The sequence below is a fragment of the Numida meleagris genome, chromosome Z (assembly GCF_002078875.1).
Source record: "Numida meleagris isolate 19003 breed g44 Domestic line chromosome Z, NumMel1.0, whole genome shotgun sequence".
Classification (NCBI taxonomy): domain Eukaryota; kingdom Metazoa; phylum Chordata; class Aves; order Galliformes; family Numididae; genus Numida; species Numida meleagris.
In genome coordinates, this window is record NC_034438.1 from 12,824,256 (window position 1) to 12,850,850 (window position 26,595).

At 37.7% G+C, this 26,595-nt stretch overlaps 2 long non-coding RNA genes across 4 annotated transcripts in view; one reads left to right on the forward strand and one right to left on the reverse strand.

Annotated features, from left to right (window-relative positions):
* LOC110390335 lies at positions 15,292 to 23,272 on the reverse strand. The gene is made up of 3 exons (XR_002433708.1): positions 22,866 to 23,272; positions 17,756 to 17,834; positions 15,292 to 15,364 (listed from the first exon to the last, which is right to left on the reverse strand). It is a non-coding gene; the product is annotated as an uncharacterized LOC110390335 (long non-coding RNA).
* The window catches only part of LOC110390334, a 43,921-nt gene continuing 40,595 nt past the window's right edge, over positions 23,270 to 26,595 (forward strand). For 2 of the 3 annotated variants that reach the window (XR_002433706.1, XR_002433705.1), the window contains exons 1-2: positions 23,270 to 23,357; positions 25,495 to 25,584. This is a non-coding gene — a long non-coding RNA (uncharacterized LOC110390334). Of the gene's footprint in view, positions 23,358 to 25,494; positions 25,585 to 26,397; positions 26,560 to 26,595 lie in introns of those variants that run through there. The other variant, XR_002433707.1, reaches the window with a different exon arrangement.

Below are 26,595 nucleotides of genomic sequence, written 5' to 3' on the forward strand. Positions count from 1 at the left end.
TAGGGTATCACTAGGGAACATAATGGAACTCTTACCACACAGATGGAAAAAAGTGGGCCAGATTGAAATTAAGAGATTTTACTGTACCTGAAGAATATATTATTTCATGCAAGAAACTATATGATTTAGCTACATATTTCTATCTTTAATATACCTACATCAGTCAGAGTTGAAGAATATTTATTTCTTTTATTCTTATGCTTATTCAAGCAAATGCAGGGAGAGTATACAGCAAACAAAAATACAGAACCTAGGCTGAAGTTACAGTAATGTTTCTTTATAAAATGCTCTGAGATAGTTAGAAAGGATGAATTCTAGAAAAGCAAAGCATTTTTTGAGAGGATGTTTAAAAACCGTTTGGATGTGGTGCTCAGGGACATGATTTAGCGGTGGGTTGTTAGAGTTAGAGTAGTATGGTTAGGTTGCAGTTGGACTTGATGATCTTGAAAGTTTTTTCCTACCTGAGCAATTCTATGATCCTATGATTTGAAAACATCCATTGCTTGCTTCTGCTTTTGTTTTAATACAATGCATGTCTGTAAACACCCACCTGAAAAGTAAATGTTTAAAATATGACCTCAGAATTAAACAGAGTAACTTTTTCCAGAGTAGTTGTTGTAGCATTTAACAATATTTGCTTTAACCTCATAGGAATGAAAAATGTCTCATTTTTAAATATTTGCTTGTTTAAAGTGTAAGGTGCCCTCTTCAAGAATGATTGATAATTGTGGAAATAAAGGGGACAAAAAAATGAAGCTATCTTCCTCTCCTTCCTGCATCTGTGAGGCAATGAGATGTTCAAGTTACCTGGATTTCCCTTGAAAGTGATGGCGATAGCAATCAGAGTGCTTTCCTTGGAGGGCTGATGGCTGTTCCTTGTAAAACATGACTTGTGAGAAGTAGGCTTCATGTATCTTTACATTATATTGCATACAGAATTCATTAGAAAGTTTATTTGTATGAGACAACCATTGCCTTGGCTAACATGCTGGGTTTGAAGTAGGACCTTGAAAGCTAAGCTGCTGGAAGAGATGGACTCTCCCTAGCTAGCAAGAAGTTCATGTTCTATGTAAAGCAACACTGAGAGAGAGTTGGACTGCTGCCAAATGCCATAGGCTCAGTGAAATCCCATGCTAAAATCTATTTTATTTTATTTTATTTTAATGTGGCCCTACCAAGAAGGCAACTGGCTGCTTCTTCCCCTCTCTTCCATTCTCAGCAAATCTTCAGCTATCTAAGAACAAGGCTTCCAAGTGAACGGTCAGACAACAGTCAAAAATGACATAACAAATTTTTAAGTTACTTTTTAAGGAAAACTTGAAAAATTATATTCATTTCTAAAGACTTTAAGGAGATTCCTCAGAAATATGGACCTCTGATACCTGGCAATTTGTTGAATCTACATGCATTTTTCCCCAGTATTTCCATTTCTTTAAAGCATACACATATATTTTAGAGTAAAACATGGTAATCTGTATTTTTTACAGCACTAAGCCTTCCTTCTCTGATGCTCTTGAAGACTTTGGTTTTCAATAGAATGGAGAGTGTAGCCTTTAGGGGAATCATGTGTTCTCTCAGGTTTTGCAGAAAATGTTCTCAAGAGGGCAGAAAGAAGAGGGTACTAAGACTTGTTGTTTGTCTTTGCCCATTTATCCTAATAGGGACGTTTTCCTCTATTTGTAGATGCCTTCTTCTTTAGGTGAAGGCCAGGTCAGAGCTCCAGCTCCTTCCTCCATGGGCCTCTAGCCAGCTGAGTTTCCAAAGTGTCTAATTAAAGCCTTGGTTGGAAAGAGATCTGAAGGCACAAATATCCTGTTGTCAGTAATGACTCCACTGCAACACAGTAAAGCCACAGAGTCCCACTGTTAAAATAATAGGCTTTATTTCTATGACGTTGATTTAGAAACTCAGTTGAGTTGCCTTCAGCCTTCAAAACTCACAGAAAGAAACAAGATGTCACTCATCTTTCTTGCCTGCAAAATGAGGACTCTGCATAATTAAAAAAATGTCTGCAAAAACCACAGTCCACAGTTAGTAGCAGTGAATTACTGACCCAGAAAAAACTTGCAGAGATGACAGTGGTTTTTGTGTTAACAAGTGCTTATTACCAGTTATAGCCATCTAAATGATGATAATCTTTACGCTTCATCTAATAATCATGTTTCCTTACACTGGCCATGATTCTGCAAGTGTTTGCTAGATACAGTTATCTGTATCCATACAAGTGGACTCAGTAAAAGCCACAATACTGTGCTTCAAGATAACCCTGCAAGCAGTCAAGTATCTGATTTTAAATTACAGTTGTAGTAGTCCAATACAGACATAGAGTGTTTTGTTCAGTTGTAGACGAGCCCCTCATAAGCTGACTTATTAAAAACATGGTTTGTTGCCCACTCACTATGTTTAGGTATAAATCTGAAAATATTTATTTTCAACATTACCCTTTTGCAACCTAACAGTGTCTGTAAGATAACTTTTCTTTGTGTCAGGGAGGTGACTACTGTTTTACTGTATTCCCAGATGAAAAGCCTCACTGTTTCTAAGAACTATTTCTCATCAGAGGTGAGAGCAGTACTTCCACTTTCCCGCTGATAAAACAAAGTTCAGAGGCATTCAGCATACTTAATGCTGCTGATAACCAAGGTGAAGTGACATTCAGAGAAATGAAGCAGTCTATCAATCTATACATATTGATCAGGTTATTATGTCTTTTCTGATACTTGATTTCATACAAGAAACGGGATCAACTGTGTCTTGTATAAATGATCATATACTTGTCTATTCAAAATCTAGGTATACCTAGACTTCTGAGATGTATCACGATTACCTGAGAAAATCCCCTTTGGGAATATTTTTCTCTCTCCTAAAAGATATTCTAGCATTTTAGGGAAGGAAAACCTACTGCACTTCCTTTTTTTAAAGGTTTAGGTTTCAAACAAATAATCATGTTACCTTTGTTCTCTCTCCTTACTGTCCATTTTGCAAATTGAAATGCCTGTTAAAGATGTTTATCCGTAGCTATTTGATTCTCACAGAATAAGAGGTGCAGAAAGGTGTGAAAAGAAGTCTGGGAAAGATCTCAAAAGGTCATCCTCTGTCCCAGAGACAGGATCAGCTATTTATAAATTATTACTGACATCATCATGAAACATCACTGATCATGTTCTTACATTGACTAAGATAAGTTCAGCAGACTCTTCAGATAACCTATTGCAGTACCTAATTATTTTCATTGTTAGATAATGTCTTTGTGTCTTAGATGTACTACTTGCAATTTAAGCCCATTATTTTTTGCTCTGTCCTCAGCAGACATTATTACTTCCCCTTTTGCAACAGCCTTTTACATATTTGAAGGCTGTTATCATGTCTCCCCACAGTCTTTCTTCTCTTTAAGAATAAACAAATGCTGTTCTTTCCTCACAGGTCATGTTCTCTAGACATCTGATCTGTTTGTAACTCTCCTCTGCACTCTCTCCACTTGATCTTCATTTCCCTTGGGAAACAGCTGAGAAATTGCCTGCAGCCCATGAAGGAAAAGGATTATTTCCTCCATCTCAAATATGAAACTTCTGTTTGTACATGTCAGTAAGTTTGGAGTTTTTTTCTCAACAATGTGGCATTTCTTTGTGCACAGTTTAGGATCTCCTTTTATCCTCATTCCCTCCTTTGTAAACCTGGAGTCTAACCACTCATTTCCCAGCTGTTGCAGTTGAAACATAGTATTTTAAAATTATTCACATAAATCCATTTGTCAAGAATATCTTGAATATGAATAGTGTTTCTCAAAATAACTGAAATAAAGGCTGGTATCAAATCTCAGCAGACTCTTTTGATATCCTACTTCATACATAACTATGTAGCGTGGCAGTAAATCTATTAAAACAGGACTCTGCAATTTCCAAATAAATATGGAACCTAAGCCTGGGCAGAGAAAAGAAGCCCTCCCCAAGCTAGTGTAGCACACACATCTCTTCCTCAAAGACTCTTATTTTGTCATAAATACAAATTAGGTTTGATGGTTCTTGAAAAATTAGCACTAGTTGTTATTAATTTCTGTGTTATCTTTAGGATACTTGTGATGGATTCAGATTTATTTTAGTATTTTGAAAAGAATTTAAGTTTGTCTGACCAGTTACCACCCTCCTGAATACTCCCATTCTCTTCTTCAAAACTAGCCATTCATTTGCTGTTTTCCATCTTCTTGAACCTCACCCAGCAATAAATCGTTCCGAGAGCTCTGGGATGATTTCACTCCTACCCAACCCAATTCAAACATACTGTCCGTGTAAACAGCCTCATGTTTTCCTCATCTAGGCTGACTTCATCACCCTTCATTGCTTATCTTTATTATATATAAGATTTGTTTCTCCATCCGTTTTTTTTACTGAAGGTATCCTATTTGCTGGCCTTCTCTGTGTTCACTATCAGAATCATAGAATCATCTAAGTTGGAAAGACTTTCAGGTTCAATAAGTATTACAGAATCACTGAATGGCAGGGGTTAGAAGGGGTCTCTTGGGACCATCTAGGCCAACTCCCCACTAAAGCAAGATCCCTACAGTAAATTGCACAGGAAAGTGCCCAGGTGTGTTTTGAATATCTCCAGAGAAGGAGACACCACAACCTCTCTGGGCAGCCTGTTCCAGTGCTCTGTCACTCTCAAAGCAAAGAAGTTCTCTCTCATGTTTGTATGGAACTTCCTGTATTCCAGTTTGTGCCCATTGCCCCTTGTCCTGTCTCTGGGCATCACTGAAAAGAGCCTGTCTCCATCCTCTTCACATCTGTCCTTTAGATATTTATAATATTGTTAGAATTCCTTGCCAACTGAACAGATTGGCTTTCTTCTTACCAAAAATATGATTACTGATATTTCATGTTTGACTTTTATTTTTCTTTAGCTTAATTATGTCCTGTCATGCTCAAACTTCTTAAATCACATTTTCTGTTATTTGACATAAGTGATTGCCCATCAAGGTTGTGGATGCCCCCTCCCTGGAAGTATCCCAGGGCAGGCTGGATGGGGCTTTGAGCAACCTGGTCTAGTGGGAGGTGTCCCTGCCAGTAGCAGGGGGGTTGGAACTAGATGATCTTAAAGGTCTCTTCCAACCCAAAACATTCTATGATTCTATGAATTTTTGCTTTTGTATTTGCTATCCAGAGATTTAAGGTAGAAAAATGGCCTCATGAGGTACTTCCAGTATTTTCTCTGTGTCTGGGAGATTTCACACTTTTAATTCAGTCAAGAAAACAGCAAACTCTCATTTATTTCTAGAGGTTTCCAAATAGAGCTAGTATTCTTTATATTATTAGCATGCATGGAGTTTCTTTCTGCTAGCATTTGCTCTGCTTCTCCCACAATGGGAGAAGCTCTGATGCTCCAGAGATTTAGGCAGAGGGGTAGCAAGTCTACTTGCTTTTCCCTTCTCTCTCTCTACATTTCCCTTCTCCAAGCTCCTTCCTGTCCCCAGTCTCTTTTGGAATATTAGCTTTCATCCTACAGAGTGGTTGGCATGTCTTGAACATACTTGTTCTGTTCTTGCACACCTGCTCTCACTCAGTCTTTCCTTTAGCTCTACAATTCATCCTGTTCACCTGAGCAGGATAATTTTGAAATAAAAGAATCAAAGAATAATTCAACTGAGAAGGGCCTTCCAGAGGATTTATTCCAAAACACCGTTCAGAGCAAAACCAACTCCAAAGTCAGATCATTCTGTTCACGGCCTGGTTGTTCTGAGTTTAGAAGGTCTCCAGAGATGGAGATTCTGCAGCTTCTGTGGGCAGCTTGTTCCAGAGCTGAACCACTGTCATTGTGAAACACTCTTTTTTCCATCTATCTGGTTGGAATTTCCCTCATGACTGTTGCCTCTTGCCCTTTCTCTGTACAAATGTCAACACATTAAACTGCATTCAGTCTTACTGTGTGGTGAGGGCTGAAGCCGAAAGGATACACAGAATCCAAGTCCAGTCTATATATGAATTTGTGATCATTTCTTTCTACTTCCTATTTCAGGTAGTTTCAATCTATCCATTTCCTTGGAAAAAGATAAAAAATCAGGGGGTCGATGTGGTGATGTGGTGCTCTTAAAGTGCAAGGGAAGGAGGGAAAATGTAGCTTTTCACACTAAAGGCAGAGATATGCAATTTTCCGGCTGCAGTTTTTCCAAAACTCCAAGCAGATGTAGCAGCAAAGAATATAAAAGCATAAAAAAGAAAAATATAGGGACATGTAATCAGTTAATACTTTTTTCAGGTTGGATAATTTATCTTGGTTTCTTATTTCCAAAGTTTGGCAAAGAACAGAGGTAACAAAAGAGAGATTTAGTGAACAGAGATAAAACATGAACAAAGTGTGCTGCAAAGCAAAATGCCATACCACCTTTTCCTTATAAGAATTTCTCTCTCCTTGTGAGGCATCTTTCAAATGTTCCTGTTTATCTCTCTGAACATTTGAACAACAAATACTAACCACTAAGACTGCTTTTTTTCTTAGTTGTGATATAAGGTTAGGTTAAAAGGATAGACATCATTTCTGTTGAGTGGTGATATATTATGAGATGGTGGCTATCACCTGTCAGGTTATTGTGATGAGGGTGAACTTCATTGATACTTCTGAGATATACTGTCTTTTCTGTCCATCTACTGAGTGATATGAATACCCTGCAGTAAGATGATAGTTTGTGACTTTCAGTCAATTTACTAAGTAGCAGGTTAAAATATTCTGTACATCACAGAAGTAAATACATGATGAAGTCATTGTCATTCAGTAAACTTTGGGACGATGCAGAAAGGTATCAAAGAACTTCTTGTAAAAAAGCCTTTGCATAGGGTGTGAAGAAACTATAAATCTGCTTCACATAAATCCCCTCCTAATGATGGAGGAGTATACTGAGAGAATGGTGCACAAGTAGGACATTCACAAAATGTTAACAGAACATCTTTCTTGACACCATAACTCCATTTACTGTTCCTTCTGCTCACACCCTCAGAAAATCTCAAATGATTTATATTCTTTCCTCCCATCACTGTGAAAAAGGTGAATGAATAATGGTTAAAACCAAGCTCCTAAGCTTGCCAGGGCTCCCTTTTGGACTAATTCTGTCCTGGGTGATTTGGGAAAAGTATTATCAACTTTCATCATTACCACTGCTTATCTTTTTGAGTCTGTGGGTTATATGATGTGTGTATGAGGTGTATTGTGGCTCTTAGCCACAAGGTATTGGTATAGAACACACACTTTCAGGATTTTTTTTTGCTATAAATCCCTAGTGACGATTTTGAGGGCAATATATATGATGCACTGAGTTTCAAGGAGATAAGTTTAAGGGTAAAAATAGCTGTGAAACTTTCTCTAAATCATATCAAAGCTGTTACATGCTACAAGCCTGTGAAATTTCTGAATATCTATGGTGCCAATAGTGTACTACTGATAACAAATAACCAAATCTTAGAATAAGAAATTTATTTCTGACTCCAATGGATATAAAAAATCATTATTTCTATGAAATACCTTTTGAAAAATTACTGAAACATACTGTTCATTAAAACGTACTGTTCTATTTAACTTACTGTTTTAGAAACTTACTGCTTCAGTAAGATCAAACCATGTGATTTTGACATTATTGCAGTTTCTGATTATTTCAAGAGTGCATTCAGTCTTCAATAGAAGCTTCAACATTGACAGCACTTAATTTTGTCTTTTCTAGTGAAAGAGTGTTCAAACCATACATAGAAATGTTCAGTAGAATTTAAAGTGAAATAACATAATAGAACTTGGAATTATTTACTCATGCTGTGGTTTTGCTTTTAAAACATACTATAAATTCTTAGAAGAAGAAATAAGTAGACTGAATTATAGTTGCATCATCCGTGATCCATCACAGGTAAACAGTTGCCCAGAGCAGTAATTAATCAAAAGTTTCCCTTGATACCAAAAGCATTTTTTTGTGATGCAGAAATAATGACAGTTTAAAATGTTTCTGGTTTAAGACCAGATACTTCCGTATAAATCTCCTGGATGAAATTTTGTGTGAGAAATATATGAAACCTGTAATATTTGTGAAGATAACAAACTGAATGGTAGCAGTTCGAGTGTCTTCCTGATATAATGAAAAACAATCATAGTAATTTTTTACTAAGTATGTTTGAAATGAAGCCAGAATATCAAAATATCATCAAATTTCTAAGCACTGTTGCTCAGACTTCTGCCATCTTTGTGAAGATAGGCATTTTCAAAAGTGCATGTGAATGTGCATGTCTGTGCACACAAATTATTCTTGTGGAAGTGTGGCACTATGATTTATCCTTTGTTTGACAAAACAAGGATATCTGCTTCATTTCTACAAGCCTGGTTGCTGAGCCTTTAAATTTGCTCTCTGTTTCAAATAGCTTGTCAGGCATTGCTCCTTTCCCACTGGAAATGGAAGAGAGCTAGTTAACTACTTCAGGAAAGTGAGGACATTCTTTACCCATTAAGTGCATTTTCAACAGTGGTTGTTATTCACACTGCCCAAACGTGCTGGAAAAGAGACTTCAATGTGTAGGTCTGTTCTTTATACTCAGGTGCTACTGAATGACTTCCATTTTTTTTGTGGCACATATTCATCCCAAATCATTTCAGCTTGTACTGGTCAGGGTCAGGATAACTATGATATTACTACTTCTGCCTCTCTCTGCATTGCTCCCTCAGAGTTTCTGAGAAATACAGATTGCTGAGCGCTGATGTAATTCTCAAAGGAAGATGGAGATGGAAGTCACCCCTTGCACTCTAAGAATTATACAAAAACATAGATTCTTTACATGAAAAAAAAAACCTGGAATCTAGTTTCTGTTTTTAGATAGGAAAATCTTCTCTGCACTTGCTTATCTTCTCCTTAGCATGGTGAATTCTTATAAAAGTACCTCTTAGGAGACACTCTAAAGAGGTATAAAGAATGTCAAAAATAAATGCCAAAAAGCATGCCAAACATAACAGTAATAATAATAAAAAAAAGTCTCCAGAAGAGCAGCAGAAAATTGTTGGACAAAATAAGAAAGAATTTGCTAGAAGAGATAACTAAACAAAAAGCAAACTGCAAAGCTTAAAAAGATTTAAAGGAAGGTGAAGAATCCTTTACCAAGCAGCAGTTTGTGCAGACAGAAGAATCATGGAGATTTGCTTCAGCCAAAGATAAATGTAGGAAAAAAGGAAATAAAATGACAAAAACTTTCCAAAATGTTGCTCAACCTCTTGTAATTTGGGGACTTGACTTTCAAAATATCAGGTCAGTTGAACAACATTTTTTTCCTCCAAGAACTGTAGACAGGAACCACAGCAAAAAAACAATGAATAGAGGTTAATTCTAGAATTTGGATACAAATCAGGATGTGGTGAGGCCTGTTTATAGGTCTTGGATGTCTGATGTTCTCCGATTACATTAGGATCTCCTATTACATTAAGGGTATTGAAGTAGCTACCATGTAAGGATTGTGCAACGGCTTGTATCAAATGACCTTAGAGTTCTCCATCTCATTCCTGTAAGTCTTGGGTCAAAAACCCCCATTGTTCCATTTGGCACTTGGTAGAAACAGCTTGAGGTGGCACTTCTGATGCCAGTTCGGCCTCCTCTACTGCAATAGGTGAGCCAGCTTCTTTGAGAAGAATGTTTCCTGTGGCATAGTTCGATACCTGCTCAACTTGCATGAACATATTGAAAGAGGTATAAGGAAGCGACGAGTGAGAGTATCTTGGAGAAGTTTCAAGAAGCTTCAACAGTTCCTAGGAGTCTCTAGTTTTCACTGCTTAATCAGAGAAAGTAGTGGTAACATGATTATGAGGCCAGGCATAAATTCTCTTTCTTGTTCTGAGTCTACTTATAAAGCAGAGATGGCTTAAAAATCTTTCCGTGGTTTAACTTGTCTGTCAGTTTCATTCAAGGTAGTTTCAGAATTAGGCACACAAACTAAAAAGTAATACTATTTTCAGAGATCAACTTTTGTTGAGGATAAGTCCTTTCCTATTGAGTGCTGAGGCTGTTAGCTTAATTAGCAGTTCTGTTAACAAAAGAACATTCTTGTTTTATGCAAAATGCTTTCTGCTTTTTCACTAAAATATATCAAGAGCTTCTGAAAACAAGTACAAAGAAATGTGCAGAAACTTGTTGGCTTCTTAAGAATGAGAGAGAATAAAGGCAGGACCTCAAGTTAGCAAAAACTTTGAACGCTGGTTGTGGTAAAAAAACATTGTTTCTACAACAAACGAACAGAGGGTTCTGCCCCTTAGTTCATGCAAATTCTATTGCAAAGTTTCTGTCTATATACTTGCAGTGCTTTTAGCTCTGTAGTATCTGAGTGTTTCATCATGCTAATAAATTATGCCTGCAAATCACCTTGACAAGGAGGCTTTGTGTTTTATTTGTGTTTTACAGATATGATAGATTATGTGTTCTAGCCCCAAATCATACAATATAAGTAAGAGAGATCAAACAGTATGGCATGAAACTCCTGAGTGCCTTGCCATAAATCAATCATTCTACTTTTCCACAACTCAAAAGTTTTACTTGGAAGACACTGTAATAGCAAAAAGTAGTTATTGAAAAAATATTGTAATTCGTCTTAGAAGCCATTGAGTGAATGCTGAAGCACAAGGAAGTGCAAAGTGAGGCCATTATATCTGATATACAATGAGTTTTCTGCATCAGAGGCTGATCCATATCTGGCTGATATCTGCCAGCTGGTAGGACCAGACAGAAGCTTTATTAATTAAAAAAGAAAAAAGTTTATTTTCAAAAGCTGTCAGAAGCCAATCAGAATAGCATCAGATATAGCTGAATGTGGTAAGATTAGAAAAAGTTGTTGTTTGGAGTCCAGCTGTTTCTCAGTGGTTTCCTTTATGTTATTGTTTCATAAGGAGCAGAAAGACCTAAGTGCATGATTTGCTGGTCTTGTGCTTGACAAAATCAAAAAAAAGCAAGAGGGACACCAGCTTCCACTCAGGGAAAGTCTGAGCAGCTTAGACCATAACTGACTGTTCATGGCTCTTCCTTTCTAATAGAAAATATGTGTCTATCCATCTATCTATCTATCTGTCTGTCTGTCTATCTATCAATCATCTATCTATCTACCGACATACCTACCCATCTATCTATCATCTATCTATCTCTATCAAGTATTTTCAGTCCCTCCTGTCTCCCATGTGAAACTAAAATTAAAACCTGATCTATGAAGAGCCTGAACAACCCATCAGGTTGGGTTTTTTTCTCTGGTAACTTAGCAGGCAAATTTCTGAGCACCATATGGAGAATAAATTCTCATGCAGAGAAATGAATTTTGATTACTGATGGATTAAAGAATAAGAATCAAGTTAATGCTATGAATGTGACTTCATAAAGATAAGTCCATATTTGTAGGCCTGCCTGCACTATCTCAGGAAACTGAATATCAAACTGAAAAGTAACTGTGCAGATGCTATATGCTAGTGATTTTGTGATCCATGTAGTCTGAACCACATACTATAAGGAACCGGGAAGAGCAAATAGCAAGTATTCAAAGAATTAGCAAACTGAAAGGGCCCCCTCAAAAAACATTAAGAAATCATCAAGTAGAGAAATGCCTAAAGTGGCACTAGAAAGTCATATATTAATTCTAGTGTTATTTTAGTTGTACACCAATGTTGGAAAACATGGAAATCAAAGAAAGTAAGACTGGAAAGAGTCTTGAGAGACCATTACTTCCAAGCAAAATTCGAGGTGTCCATGCCACTCCCTTCAGCTATTGCCCAGCTTGCCCTTAATATGTACAAATCCTCAGCCTCTTTGGACAGCCTGCTTTGGCAGTGCAGGAGGATCATGACTCTTTGTCCTTTCTAAAGTAAATGTGGAAAGTAGATAATTCCCCTCTTGCTGGCTTTTCCATATCTGAAGACTGTTAGTCCTTCAGTGTTTTCATTTCTAGACTGAGTACTATTGATTGTCACCCTCTGCACATAGGTCATGTCTCTAGACATTTTTGTTTTCTAGTCATTTTTTATTTCTCTTCCAGACTTTATTCACTTGCTCCACAATTGTTTGAAAAGAGGAGGAAGGAGGATGAAGAAGGGAAATCCCTAAATTTCCCCAATACAGGCAAGATATATGAGATGAAGTTTTACCAAGGCCAAGTAAAATTACTTTGTGCGTCTTCCTGCTTATAGAGACATTGTTTGCACTTTTCACACTGTTGACACTGTTGAGTCACATGTGATTATCATCTTTTGTAAGGCCTAGATCCTTTTCTTCTAAATTGCTTCCTAGACCACTGTACTCCACCTTGGAATGGTACAGTTGATTGTCTTTGACAAGAGATTTCTAGACTAAGTTGGTTGCCTCTGTTTTTATATTCTCAGAATACGTTTCTTTAATTTACCAAGATCGTTTTGCATTCTTATGCTGTCCTTAAATGCACTGCACATCCCTCCCATCTATAAACATGGCCAGTTAGCTCTAGGCCTAATGAGATCTCAATAACAGCAAAACAATTTATAAAGCAAAACACAGTGTTATGTTCATTGGACATTGTTTTTCTCATCTATAAGAATAAATAAATTAAATACATGTGGGTCTTGTGTAACCCCAACATTAACTGCATCATCTCTGTCCATATTATTATACTCCAGCACGTGTCACCTGCATCCAAACTCTGTCTGTATTGGAACTGACTCTGCATTAGCTATTGAACAGTATCTGGGGGATTGTCTGAGAGGGTAATCTTCAGCCCAACCCAGAACTGTGTGAGGACAATGTAATTGTCTGGGTAATCAAGTTTCACTGCCTGGGAACCTCCCCTGGCTTTCTGTTTAATTTACTAGTATTGACTTTGCCACAGTGTTAGCAGCTAGGCATATCCAACTGAAGTAAATTTGACATTTGGAACCTGATGGCATGGTCTCTGTTGTATGCAGACTCTAAGCATAACCACTCATGTTTGACGATAAGAGTCATTAAGATAAGAAGTGTTCCTATTTGGCAGTGTAAAGCAGATGTCTACCTGCCTGTCTTTTGCTGTAAAGCAGCAAATTACTATTTAGGCTTAATCTGATCCAAATCTTTTCTGAGTTAAAAATAGGCAAAAATAGGCAGAAAATTATAATGTGTACTTCTCCAGCTGAACGGATCACTGATCCCAATGCCAGCACCTGTACAACATGTTGTTGGTATGCCCATACGGTGTTTAGTCACTCAGAGGAGTTTGTACAAAGAAAAAGCAGAATTCCCAGGACCAGTGAAAAAGAATGTTTTATGTTCCAGTGTATCTGGTTGGGTATATTGTTCCTACTAGATGTGCTACTTATTTCTGAAAGACTACATTACTCTTTGTCAGTTGAAGGACAGCATATTTCTTATTTTCCTTGTGCCCAATCGTTCATCAATGAATTAAATGAAGTACAAGATTGGGCATGAACTTTTGACACCAGATTTGGCATCAACAGAGCAGTTTAGTAATCTCCAGTGCTGCCGTTTGTTGGGATTGTTAGAGACAGAGGACTGCTCTGTTTATCCAAGTTCTTGTACTGGAGCCTATCCTAGGACATTTCAGCTTATGCAAGAACACATAGGCAGGCTGAACAAGTCAGCATTTTATAAAAGTATTTGTGTGCCATGCAAAAGTCTTTAGCATCCACCTGCCCCTGTGGTGCCCAAGACCAACAGCCACAGCTTTTAAGAAGCATCAAGAAACATGTCAGGACTGGGAAAGCTCTAAATTTTTTCCCTCAACCTTATCTAGAGACTATCATGGGTGTGCAACACAATATTTTTTGCAGATAACTTGCTTAGGTCAAGCATGGTGCACAACAGGGCAGGACCTTCTTTTACAACCAGGAGTATAAGTGGAACATCACAGCTGTTAATGCTTTGCCTATCTCATGAAGAACAGAAACATGGAAATAAATGGCTCTGAAAAACTCTTAGAGGTGACAGAAGACAGAAAGCACCATGCTCCCAGCTGTACTCACACGTATCAGCTCTCCAGGGCTGTCTGAAAGTGCTGGTAAATTCCACCTCTTGCACAGTGTATTTGATAGGTATTTGCAAACTCTTCACCTCCATACTTTACAGCAGGACTTTTCAGTGATGTCTGCTTAGATAACATTTTATTCCCCTTCCACACATTCTTTCTTTCTAGAGACCTAGCTGAAGAATTTTGTTTCTGAGGGATCACCTAGGACTCCAGACTAGGAATATCCAATAGTGTGCTACTGCTCTCCTCTAATGTTTTTGGCTCTATCTGAAATACTCTCTCAGTTGTGATAATCATTCATTCTGGTTTGGTCTCAGTTCAAAATTCTAGATAGGAAAGTGAGCAAGCTCAACAGGAGAGACTGGAAGAACCCAGTTCTTCCACAGTTCTGTAAGGTCAAGAGTAAAGTCTTCAACTGATTGGCAGTAGAGTTCCACAAAGGCAGTGGGAGAATGGGGATCTACTTACCTGCAACCTGTGGGTGATAACTAACTACTGGTTATTTCCTAGAATTGGACTGATATTCACTTCCTTCTCCATCATAAGTAAATATGTGATATTGAAACTTAAAGAAAGCAGAAAGAAACCAAAAGAATAATGCAGCACAAGTATCCAAACAAAACCTATGGGATGAGCAGTAAAACAACTACATCTTCAGGGGACATCAAAGACTGCTAAGATGTCCATGCTTTGTTCCATATGTGCTGCTTTTTTTAGAATATGGTAGCTTGCTTGCAGCTTGTTTAGGACACTGCAGCCTACGTTGCTCTAGGTGTTTTCTATTCGTTCCCTTAGAAAATAGCAGATGTTACCATGAGAAAAATATTGATACCTACATAATGTATGGGGAGTTCTTCTAGGAATCACATGAAATGTAGCTAATGCTATACACTCAGAAATCTCACACACATACATACAGACAGAGAGAGCATCCTTAGAGGGCAGAATCGCTGACTGAGGTCAGGATTTGTTTTGCATGTGCCTTTCCTGAACAGTAGGGAACTCCTCAGAAGCAGGTCTAATAAATGAGGTGGATAGATATATTTTGCTTCTTACCAGTTAATAAACTGTTCTTCATATGAGTTTGTTTTCAAGGCTAGTAAAGAAAGATGTTCAATACATAACAAAGTGGATCACCTGTTTCCTAATGGGCATGTTTCTGTGGAAAAATTCTGGAGAACAATGTCTAAATGCTAATTCATGGCAACTAGCTGAGTGGCCAGTTTCCCTTTCCCTCTCTGATTTTTCTTGCCAGTTACCCACAAGCACACTGGATTATTTGTTGTTTAGGTAGTCAAAAATTTTGGGGCAGACAAACAAATTCATTGTTCATTTTCATTTTTTGTTTCTTGCCCAATGGAAAACTGTGTTTTCTCTCCACTTCTTCTATTTACCTGCAAAATAATCAAGAGACAGGAACATACCATATGAGACTCACATAATAAGAAGCATGACTCAGATTTTAAAGGAAATAAACAAATATTAAAATAAAAGTCATAATGGGCCTTTTTTTCCTTTCTTCCATGCTATTTCTCTCACGTGAATACTTTTCCAGAGGCTGTTTTGGAATCTTTGCAAACAAGAATAAAATGTCAAGTTAAGAAAGGTTTCTTAACCAGACTGAACTTCATGTAAGATTCTCAAACCATGCATTAAATTCATTGTGTTAGTAAATATGTGTTAGCAGATGCTTTAATGCAGTCAGTAGGGCAGAATCAGCCATGTGCACATAAGAACTCACTGGCAGCTTGATTTGTTTCCCTGGTGAAGTTTCATTTGTTTATTGTTATTTTCAGAATGAAAAAACATCCAAACAGACAGAAGTTTCAGTACATTCTTGGAGAGAATTGTGAGTGATACCTGAGGCATGAAAAGTTTACTTTAATCTGGAACATTGGTTTTGATAGACTGATTGGATGCTGCTTGCTTTTCTATTCTACACCCCCAGAGCTACTTCAAAACACAATAAGGGGGGCAGATATCTCAACGCTGTAGCTGTAGATAGCATAGCAAGTAAAATGCAAGTGTTCGGGTATGTGTTTTAGTTGTCATTTGTAATCAACAATAACTGAGTATAATAATGTATAGAACAGGAACAAGGAACTAATTAAATATAGGTTAGCCTTGGGTGAGTTTTTTGCTTCTGTACTTCAGTTGCACAATGGTTGAATCAAATGAAACAAAGAAAACATATATGGGTTGCTCTCTTAACTTTTGGTCTCATCTTTTGTATACAGATAGTATGGCCGTGACATTTTTTTTGCAGACCTCTGAAGATGCTTGCAAATTACTGCAAAATATGAAAGTACATGCAAATGGAAGATGCTAAACCAATGACAGCACAGAGGAGACTCTTTTTTCCAAGTAGTAGCAGCTAAAAATATTCTGGTTTGTACAGGCGTAAATTTTCACTTCTCATTGACAAGTATACGTTGACAGCACTACAAGCAAGTGGAAAGGCAGAGAGAGAGAGAGGAAGGGGGATTACTCTGTGCAGAAGTATAGGAAAACTGGAACTGTACATGGAGGCAGTGTGCGGGTTATGTTTGTGTTTGTAATGGTGCTTATGCGATGCCTTCTAAGTCTAGATCAGTTTTCTTTATCAGATTTCTTCTTATTTGCTATGTTTTACCCAGGTCCAAGTGGCAAGAGTTACTGAAGTTGGGTTTTGTTTATGCTTGTTTCCACTTTGTCTATCATATGAAATATGGTCCATGCTACAGGTTTATCAGTGTTTCATCTTCTCAGCCATTGCAAGGGTTCAGGATTTTAGCAGTGTTTTCTCTCCTCTTGTTTTTAGTGGATTGATACAAATTTTGAGGTCTAGGGTGAGGGTGGAAATATGCCATATATTTCCTTCTATTATGTTGAGTGTTTTGTGGCTTGTTGTCTTGTGGAGTTGAATGAGATGGATTTTCAGTGACCCTTCTTGTCTCTTGCATGCAGCAACTTGTCGTGGTTTTCTCTAGTGGGTGCCTCTGGTGACACTCTCTGCTGTACAGTGATGAGATGCCATCCTATGGATGAAGCTAAGCTCCTCCTAAGAGGAGCAGTACTTTGTGCATTCACACATTCAGTTCATCCTCACTGAGATTTTGCATTTGGTAGGCTGGACAGGAATGCCCATTTGAAGGGAGGCTGGCCCAGTACTCCTGGGACTGTCAGTGTCTCCCTGCCAGTGACAAACTAGTGTATCCCCTAAGCACCACTTCCTTTCCTCCCTCAATAAAGAAAAAAAATACATGAATTTAGCCCCTGCAAAAGTCAGTTAAGGAGAAGTGATTTGATATTTACAAAAAATTATATTTCTTTGCATGCAATTTTGTGGTGGAAAACTTTTTTCAGCTCTATGCTAATACACTCACAAAAATTTTGGAGCCAGACAAATGCGTATGAGTCTAGACTGCCAGTGTGTTTTTCCCTTTATATCTATCTCATTTCTACATAGAGGCTGCTCAAATAGGAGCTGTGTGTGTATGCACATGCAGTGCTGAAGCACATTTGTACTTCCCGCCCCAAATGTTTTCACTCTAAGACATTTCATCTGTATTCAGAGTAGTGGTATGCAACCCTGAAGCTTCAGAGGGTTTTGTCTGAAATGAGGAGGAAAATTTAAAGTATTCTCCCCCTTGGGAGCAGCAAGCAGAGAGAAAGGCAATGGAGAGGCCAGCTTGCCAATACATTTTTAGATAAACCAATTGCTGCTGTATGCTCACAGACAGTAATTAATCCTGTCCCTGGGACTTGAGCTTGTTGCCTTTTGGAAGAACTAGGAAAAACATTACCCTTTCCCACTGAACTGGAGTAGGCCAGGGGTTTGTCATGTTATTTCATTATTTACTTCTCCAGAAGGGATTGCAGGCCCTAAAGAAGAAAATACAAATGTGGATTATGAGAATTAGATTCAAACAGCCATAAGTCATTATCTCATGCCAGGTATCTGGTTCCCGTCTGGCTCAGCAGTGAGCTGGGGTGGGTTCCTTTCAAAGGCTAAGGAATGGGAGTGGACAAATTTCTGTCTCTGCATCAGGGTAGGTAGTGGGTGTGTTAGTATATTTTGCATGAATAGCCTCAGAAAGCTGCTGCAGATAAGCCTGCATATCAAAAAGTATTACCTAGTATGCTTTATACAGATCTGTAACTGTTTGCACATTGAAGCAGAAAGGGAAAACTGTTTTTGTATTAAAATCTGTGAAAAACTACTGCTTACAAGCCTTCGCATATTATTCTAATGCTTTGATAATTCTAAGCTTTTGATCACTGCAACAGCTAAAATACTTTGGTTCTTCCCATTATCCTTTATTTATTTATTTTATTTTATTTTTGTAGAATTTATTTATTTATTGTATAAACCTATGTCACTGATTTTTGGCCAGGGTCAGCTTTATATGCTGTCACCACATGTAGGTGTGTGTGTGTATCAGCTGGTCAAGTGCAGTGAGCGTACTCCTCAGGCATGGTATGTTTCCTGGTTCTACATGGTATATATTTTCTCTTTTATTACCATTTTTAAGAATCAGGAATAAAGTTGAGTGTACAAAATAGCTCGGTGTATCGCTTTGCTGGAGGAATTTGATTAGAGGACAATATTAACCTGAAATGAGTCTGTTAAGTTTATTAGTCTGTTGTGACGTTAATTTGTAGCTCATTGTTTTTCTCATAGTTGATAGTTTTGGAAAGAAATGGTAAGCCAAAATTCTGCCCTGTGCCTTTCAATGTCATGATCTTTCCTTTCTACCTTTCTAATGTGCAGTTCTGATGAATGTAATTAATTTCATTTTGGAAGCATCCAATTTATTTTAAGCATTTTTAAGTTAAGAATAACTTACATTTGTTAAAATGTATTAAATTCCTTAAAGGTAAACTTGGTAAGACAATTATGATTTTATTAGTTTGCTTAAATACTAAAAGCATCAAAATGAAAATGCCCACAGGATCTTCTTTAGTACTTGATCTAGTGGCTGGCAACCCTGCATGTGCAGGGAGCTTGGAACTTGATGATTCTTGAGGTCCTTTCTAACCCAAGCCATTCTATGATTCTCACAGGTACTGAAGTGCCATGAATCACATATCCCCTCAAATAGATTGTCCAGCTGCAAGTCCCCACCTGTGGCCAGCTGAAGGGAGAGACTTGCCAGATAAGAACAGCCTGATCAGTATCATAAATCCCTCCAAAGAAAGCCTTTCAAGATAATTCAGGAAGATTATTTGCATTATAAATGCTCCTGAATTCACTCTGTGGCTTGTGTCCATCTCTGTTACTATGAGTTAGACCAATTTGATTGGATTGCTTTATGAAGAGATTTCTAATCTATGGGCAGATCAGTTAAGAATGGCTCCAGGATATTTTCTCCAAAGTCTTAAGAGCTGGTTTCCACATGCCTGTGGATCATTAGGATTAGGGTACACAGGTTGAATTCCGAAATTTCTGGTATCTGTATACCTGGTACTTTAACACTTGAAAGCAGAGGTTTTCCATGATGAGAGAAAAAGAGTAGGGATTGTCCACTGTCATTTACAATAAAAGAAACACAGAATAATGGGATAGTTTCTTCCCACCATTGATTTCAATTAATTTTATAATCATCACAAGGATATGAGTCATCATTCTCTGCTTCAAAATATCCAAAATCAAATTATTTCCAGTATCACTTATTGGGCTCGTATATGGCTATTTCTTGCTAATATCTCAGCCTCAGCATTATAAAGTTAGGAGTAAATCTTATGAAAAGTTTATATTTGAACATTTCCAATTAAAAAAAAAAAGCCAAGCAATTAAAAATGTGGAACGGCTTTATTATTCATTACTCCCTAAATAAATATTGCTTGAGTTCTCTACAGCTCCTTTGGCAAGTTAAGTTATTCCAAACAATAACAAATGCATACCTGTAACTTTCCACCCTGTATGTGTTGACTGACCAGTTATTAAATATTTTTTCCCATTCTTTCTAAGAATGCTTAGAAACTCTATGGGAAATATCAAATTGACTGCAAGCTGACATAATCAACTTCTCTGCAAGATATAGGACTATACTATCAAGAAAGATGACATTTTAGTTACTACTGTGTCTTGCTGGGTTAATGAAGGCATCGGGTCATTGAGAAAGGAAGCATCTCAATGTATGTGAATATCAGTTAACAAGTTTCTGTACCAAAGCTGTGACTTGCTATTGACCTATATATGAAGCAGTACAGAGTTGTTATGAAAAGGAGTTAATTCCTATATTCATTAGAAGGAAATAATTCCATAAGATACTAAGAACAAAAATGCAGCCATCTTTGCTAGTGGAACACTTTAAGTCTGACACTGAATACAATATTATCTAGAGGCAAGGAAGGAACATAGGAGTATGGATGGAAAATACGGTATAGAGAAGTGTATGCAGAGTGTGACTGATTGAAACATGCACCATGTTAGGGGGTAACATGTATTTTTAAGCTATAAAATGGTCTGGATGAAGTATATATGTGTTTATAGTCTTCCATCTGGCATGTGTTACTTGGCTAGCTTTGTTTGAAGGAACTCTACCACCCCTGTATCATGCCAAGTCCCTCCCTGCTACTAAGTTCTGTAGTTCATAAAAAGGCAATCTACATGTTGTCAGTTCAAGTGTTCTGAGAAATGTCCTCCAAAATGTCAGCAGTTCAGATCACTGCCCTTGTGCTACTGCCACCCGTACAGGGAAAATCTTTCCCCATTTGTCTGGGCATGCTTTCATCTAGTTGTCATCTGCTGGCATTGTGGTCAGGTCATCAGAGCTGTCATCCCAGAACACATGCCCTCATCTATCCACTGTGAATTTTCTCTTTGATTTTATTATGTGTGTCTGAGAACAGTCATTAAGAGTAATATTATTTCTAACTTGAGGCTTCAGCTTGGCTGTAAAAGTATTCTGTACAGTATGGTCGTAGTTGATTCAAAACAATACTACATCAAAACTAATATTCCCCTCTTATACTCACCTCCCACTGTACTGGTTTTATGAAGTCAGAATGAAATCCAGATGTTGGAAGAGAATATATTTATCAATATTACTGATAACAACTTGCTACTTCATTTCTTGAATCAATGCCCATAACCAAAATGAAAGCATCTTTTCTATGCCTGCATGAGATTTTCTATTGCAAGGAGATTTGCACACTAACAGATACGTTCCTTCAAGTCCTGATTTCTAATTGCCATATGCTCTCTTTCATGCACATAAAAGTAAGTTCTATAATAAGATTTTCAGCAGGAAATTAGGCTCTAAGGGAATTATTAATAACTGTGTTTTCTTGAGAACTCTAGCTGTTGGGAAAAGGAAGGGTCGAGAGGTTACATTTTTCTTCATTTCTCCTGATCTAGCTGTTAGATGCAGGATATAATTTATGATTCAACCCAATATGGAGTTAGATCTTTTCTATAACCATCCCCTCTTGAGAGAGGTTTGGTACAGCCCACACAGTTATTTTGGTCAACTTGTCTGCTCTTTAAAATTCTGTTTTTAAAAGTTCTGTAGATAAAGGCTTTCAAAACACTAATCACCAAACCAAAGTTGTAAGCAGTGCACCTTCAAAGCATCATACAAACATGACATAACATGAATGAAGAGGAGGAATTAAAATCTTGACATTTCAGATCTCCCTTTAAACTCCCCTTAAACATATTTTATTAATCTAAAGCAGAAAAAAGGGGGGGGGAGGGTGGCATTTAGCAGCTCTGATGAGATGAAGCACTTTTGAATTCAGGGAAAATCACCAAGCAAAATTAATATTTATGGTATGAAAGTAATCTTTGGCACACTATTGTGTATTTCTCCACCACGCTCAGTAGTGCTGACTTGGGAACATTATGTAAGCATGTGAATAAGGATAGAAATCATAGCATTAACTTTCCTGGGATCTGAAACAAGTCCATAAACCTTAGACTGTTTTTTAAAAGAATACCTAAATAAGATACAATCCTTCCTTATTTACCTGAAAATGAAAGACAGCTCTTTTGAAAGTGTTATCCAGAATAAACTTTCCTTTACTCCTAATCCATCAGAACAACGTGGTCATTCATACTCTGTGCTGTCAGTCATTTGTATACGATTTTCATGTTCTGTTTTACAAAACAATTTATATAATTAAACTAAATAATACCTTAAGGCTTGAATACACAATCTAGGAGCAGGTCTGAACTAGAAAGTTTGTTCTAGTATCTCTTCTTTTTGTAAGCAGTAAACTTGCAGTGTCCTCATATGCCACTGAGCAAGTTGCTTGCTCATCTGGCTTGCCTGCCTAAACTTTGGGGCACTGAAGGCATTGCTGCTGCATCCCTTTCTCTGAGGAGATCCCCAAAGCCCCTTTGTTTCATCTATCCCTGGTCAGTAACCAGAGCAGCGTCTCTGTCTATTCCCATCACCAGCAACAAGTTAATGTAACTCCAAGCAAACTCCATTAAACAGAACTTTCTTTTTTTTCCTGATGATTGCCACCAAGCAGAAGAGCACAAACCAGCAAAATTTCACACATCTGTGTCTAGAATTAACATCATTATTTATTTGCAAGCTTTTCTTAAGTATCCCTTCTCTTGTTCTGCTGCCTCCAATCTAGAGGAGACAGGGAACTCCTGTACAACTCCCTTGGCTCCTCTCTGTCAGAAATGTGTTTACTTCTGCTTACTTCTCCCATTCTTCTCAGTTGTTCTCTTTTAATAGTGCAGCATCCCCTTTAATCATGGATTTGATCTTGGAAGAACTAAATCTTATGTATCTAAAAAGAGCTGAGTGAGGTGATGTCCCTTGTCACAATACTCACTTGCATTTGCAAGAGCAATAAACACAGTATTTAAAATATTCTCGGGTATGAATGTACATCATATCTTCTGTTTCACAGTTATTTCTTATACTTGTGCTATTACTTCATACTTACTGCAAAGTAACTCACTCCTCTTTTGTGAACTTTAGGGCGATGCTTCGCGTATGTACTGTCTATACGTGAAATCGGCCTCTCTCTGCTGTTGGCTTCTGTGATCATTTCCATGTAATATATTTTGATTATCTGATCCAAATCTCTTAGGTGAAAAGCCATCAATAGTTCTTCAAGTCAAGCATTTTTTCTCCCTTAGTTCTATCACCAGTGTGCTTCCTTGGAAAAGTTTTGTGTGTATTTTGCATAGCCAGCATGCTTTAACTGTCTTGTCTCTCTCCTAAATGGAAGCGTGCTGTATCCTTACATTGCCTTATAGGCCTCAAGTCAGCCCTGGAGTTCTGCAGCGTTGTTTGAATTGGTCCTGCCTCTGGCATACCTTGTCTCCAGGATACACTGTACACATTCTTTGCCCAGCTTCAAATGTCTTCACCGAATGGGTGTCTCATGGCACCTTTCCATATGGCTTGCACTAACACATATTTCTCATAAGAGGTGGGATTTTAGAACTTTTTCTTCTCTCTGTTGCCTGCTGTGAGAAGGCTGGGCTGGGGAAAATGTCATTCTCCATTCTGTGTTACTCGCTCTAAAGGCAATGCTGAGCTGGTATCATCACAGAGTTGTGCAAGGGGACTGCAATTACTCTGCCACCTGCATCTGCTAATGCCTCCCACAGCTCAGAGCTTGGCTCACCGGAAAGAACAAAGCCTGCCACAGGGACTTCCAGGTGAAGTCAGTAGAAGGGATCATTTAATTTACTTAAAACAGTACCAGATAATGAGGCATAAAACAGATTTCGAAGGTGCGAAAGAACAGTTCTGTTTACCAGTTCTCCAATAACACAAAGTGCATTCTTTCATAAGATCTATTATACAAAAGCTAAACAGACAATTCAAGAAATATTGTGCACTTAATCAATACTAATGACATCCCCCTTAGTCCAATTACAGACATCTGCCTGCTTGCAGGGATAAAATTTTCTCCTGAGGTATTAATGACAGAACTAAAGCAACTTCTGGAGCTATCACATTCTGAAATACTGTTTTATTTGTCTAATGACAAAGGGAAGTGAATTGATGGAGATGGCCTTTCTCTGGTCCAAGAGGCTGGATGCAGACCATTACAGTTCAAACTCAAGACAAGAAATAGACAGACTCTGAAGATATATACTGCACTCCTCAGTAGATACTTTAAATATCAGGATTAAAGTGAACTAGTGGTTTTGGACTGAAAAATATGTGAAGTACTATAAGTAGATCATAAGGAAATTAATTCTGAAAAATCACTTTCATTTAATACAATGCTTTCCTAGTCAACTTATATCATCACCCATTCATTAGGAATTTGACAGGCATATATCATTCCAGCTGGCATTTTTTCGTAAAGCTGAGTAAAACAGCTAATACATTATGGCAGTCTTGTCTTGGGGTAGCCAAAAGCTGCAGAAATCTAGTTTTAGATCTTCCTCTTCTGTTTCCCCATGGATCCGAGAAAGCTCTGGGGCATTAAACTGAGATTTCAGCAAAATTTCAGAGCCATAGCCCTGATCTGTGGTTTTACAGCCAACCCACTCAGCTTCTGTAGAGCCTCTGAGCAAGTCCAGAATTGCCCTTCATCTTGACTGGGCTGAGGTGGCTGGCACCAACATTGTGCCTAATCCTAGCCACATCCCAAACTTGGCCTCCTTCCCTCAGCGCTCCCTCAGGGCATAAACCCAGGCAGCTTTCCCAGGCAGCAACTGATGTGCAATGGTAGGATCAAGTTCCCTACAAAATGCATTGATGGCACTTTTTTTTTTTTTTTTTAATGTTTTGTAGGGGTTCTTTTGTAGGATACTTGCAAAAGGGGAAGTGCCCACGGCGTCCTCTTCCGATTATTCTCCATTAAGATAATAGTCTAGTAGTTAATGTGTAGGAAGGGATGGAGGGCCCTAGATTCAACATTCCCTCAGGGTGGATATATTAAAATCCATATCTCTTAGTATGACAGGACAATTTTCACTAGAATCTCTTAGTAGGTAGAAAAGAAAAACAGCAACACTTCCAAAAGTACCAACTACAATTCCTAGGAAGCATTAACCAAAATATTTTTATAATAGTTACCTATATCTAGGGAAAACTTTATGTCTCCAGGTGACAGATGTGATGCCCTAAAATAGGTTTTTTCCATTGCTAGCTGCTTTCAGAGCTCACAGAATGAACCTTAACAAATGTCACAGAAGAAGAACCATATTTCTGTGTGGCGGATGGTAGCTGATACTAATATTATTCTTCTTCCAGTGCTTTTACTGAATTGTGGTCTTGTTTTCCATAGTGAGGCAGCCATCATTGCATGGGAAAATGCTTCATCAGTGCGACGGTATTTTAGAAACTGAAAACTTTGAGTCAAAAACATTTGCACTGAAAAACAAAACTTTCTATAAGGGAAAGCTGCCAACTGCCTGTTGCCCAAGTAATCTGTGTGTCCCATTGCCACAGTGACTGTGTGTCTTTTGGAGTCACAAGAGTTAGTGAAAGGGCAGCAAAAAAAAGGAATGTATTTTCTCTCATCTTCCTCCCTTGTCTGACTGAACTCCCTAGAGATGTGTATACCATGAAATGAACTACATCAGCCTCCACCTTCTCAATTCCAGTTGCTGCTCCTATATTTTTGCTGCATGGCCACCAAAAATAACAAGGTATTTGGAAAAATATGCACGATTCATGACAATCTCCTCTTTAAGGTAAGAGCTTTTTCTCATCTTTTGAGTGTGGTCCAGAAATGGAATGAAGCCATGAAGGAGGCTTGCCCTAGTTTATTGTCAGTGTATCACTGAGTTCAGAGGAAAAGAGTTGTGTGCCTTAGGCAAGAGGAAGTTTTAAAATGACAGTGAAAAATGACATAGTCATTTTAAGTATTTTCTGTAATGGAAGATAACACTTTTATAGTTTACAGAAGTTATTGCTTGAACTTATATTTCTATCAGCAAGTGAAGAAGTAAACAAAAATCAGAAAAGTCTACTAGTATCACAACACTGTTAAAATTTGGACTTGAAATTCCCAGGCAGCTTGACCCTTTTAATCTTAAAACACAAGTGAGGTTTTGCTTTTTATTTTTTTGATAGTCCTAGAATCTAGCATTTAGAAATGTAGTACTTGTCCTACTCGTTCCAGAGAGACTATATATCATTTTGATCAACACTCAAAGTTGACATTCTCCCCAGAGCCAAGAAAATGACATTTACTGAGCCATAGCCCATCAAATACTTATGAATCATATCACATTAAGTAAAAATAGAAAAAGAAACTGTGAGAGAAAATAATGTTCTAACTTCTTTCCCTGTATTTAATCTGAAATTATTTTTCTAAAGATCCATGTTTTTTCTACAAAAAAACAAAATAATTTCAAATGAGTTTGAAGATATTGTAGTACGCAGCATATGGGATGTGCATGGGTAAAGTGATGACTAACTCTGTAAGAATTATTTATTAACTTTAATTCATACTATCTCACATCCTCTTGTCAGTTCACTCCTCCTCCTCCTTTTTATTTCAGATGAATGTAAACTGATGCTTTTCCATTCTTTTTAAGGTTTCAAAAGACGTTAATTACTTACGGTAAGGCATCACAATGAATAACAAAATATGTCCCTTAAGTTTTCAGCTTCCTGTTGCTGAAGTTTCTTGGATTAGACATTGTTTAAAGTATAAGACTTGAAATGATCCCAGACAGGGGGTGGGGGGGTGAGGAAAG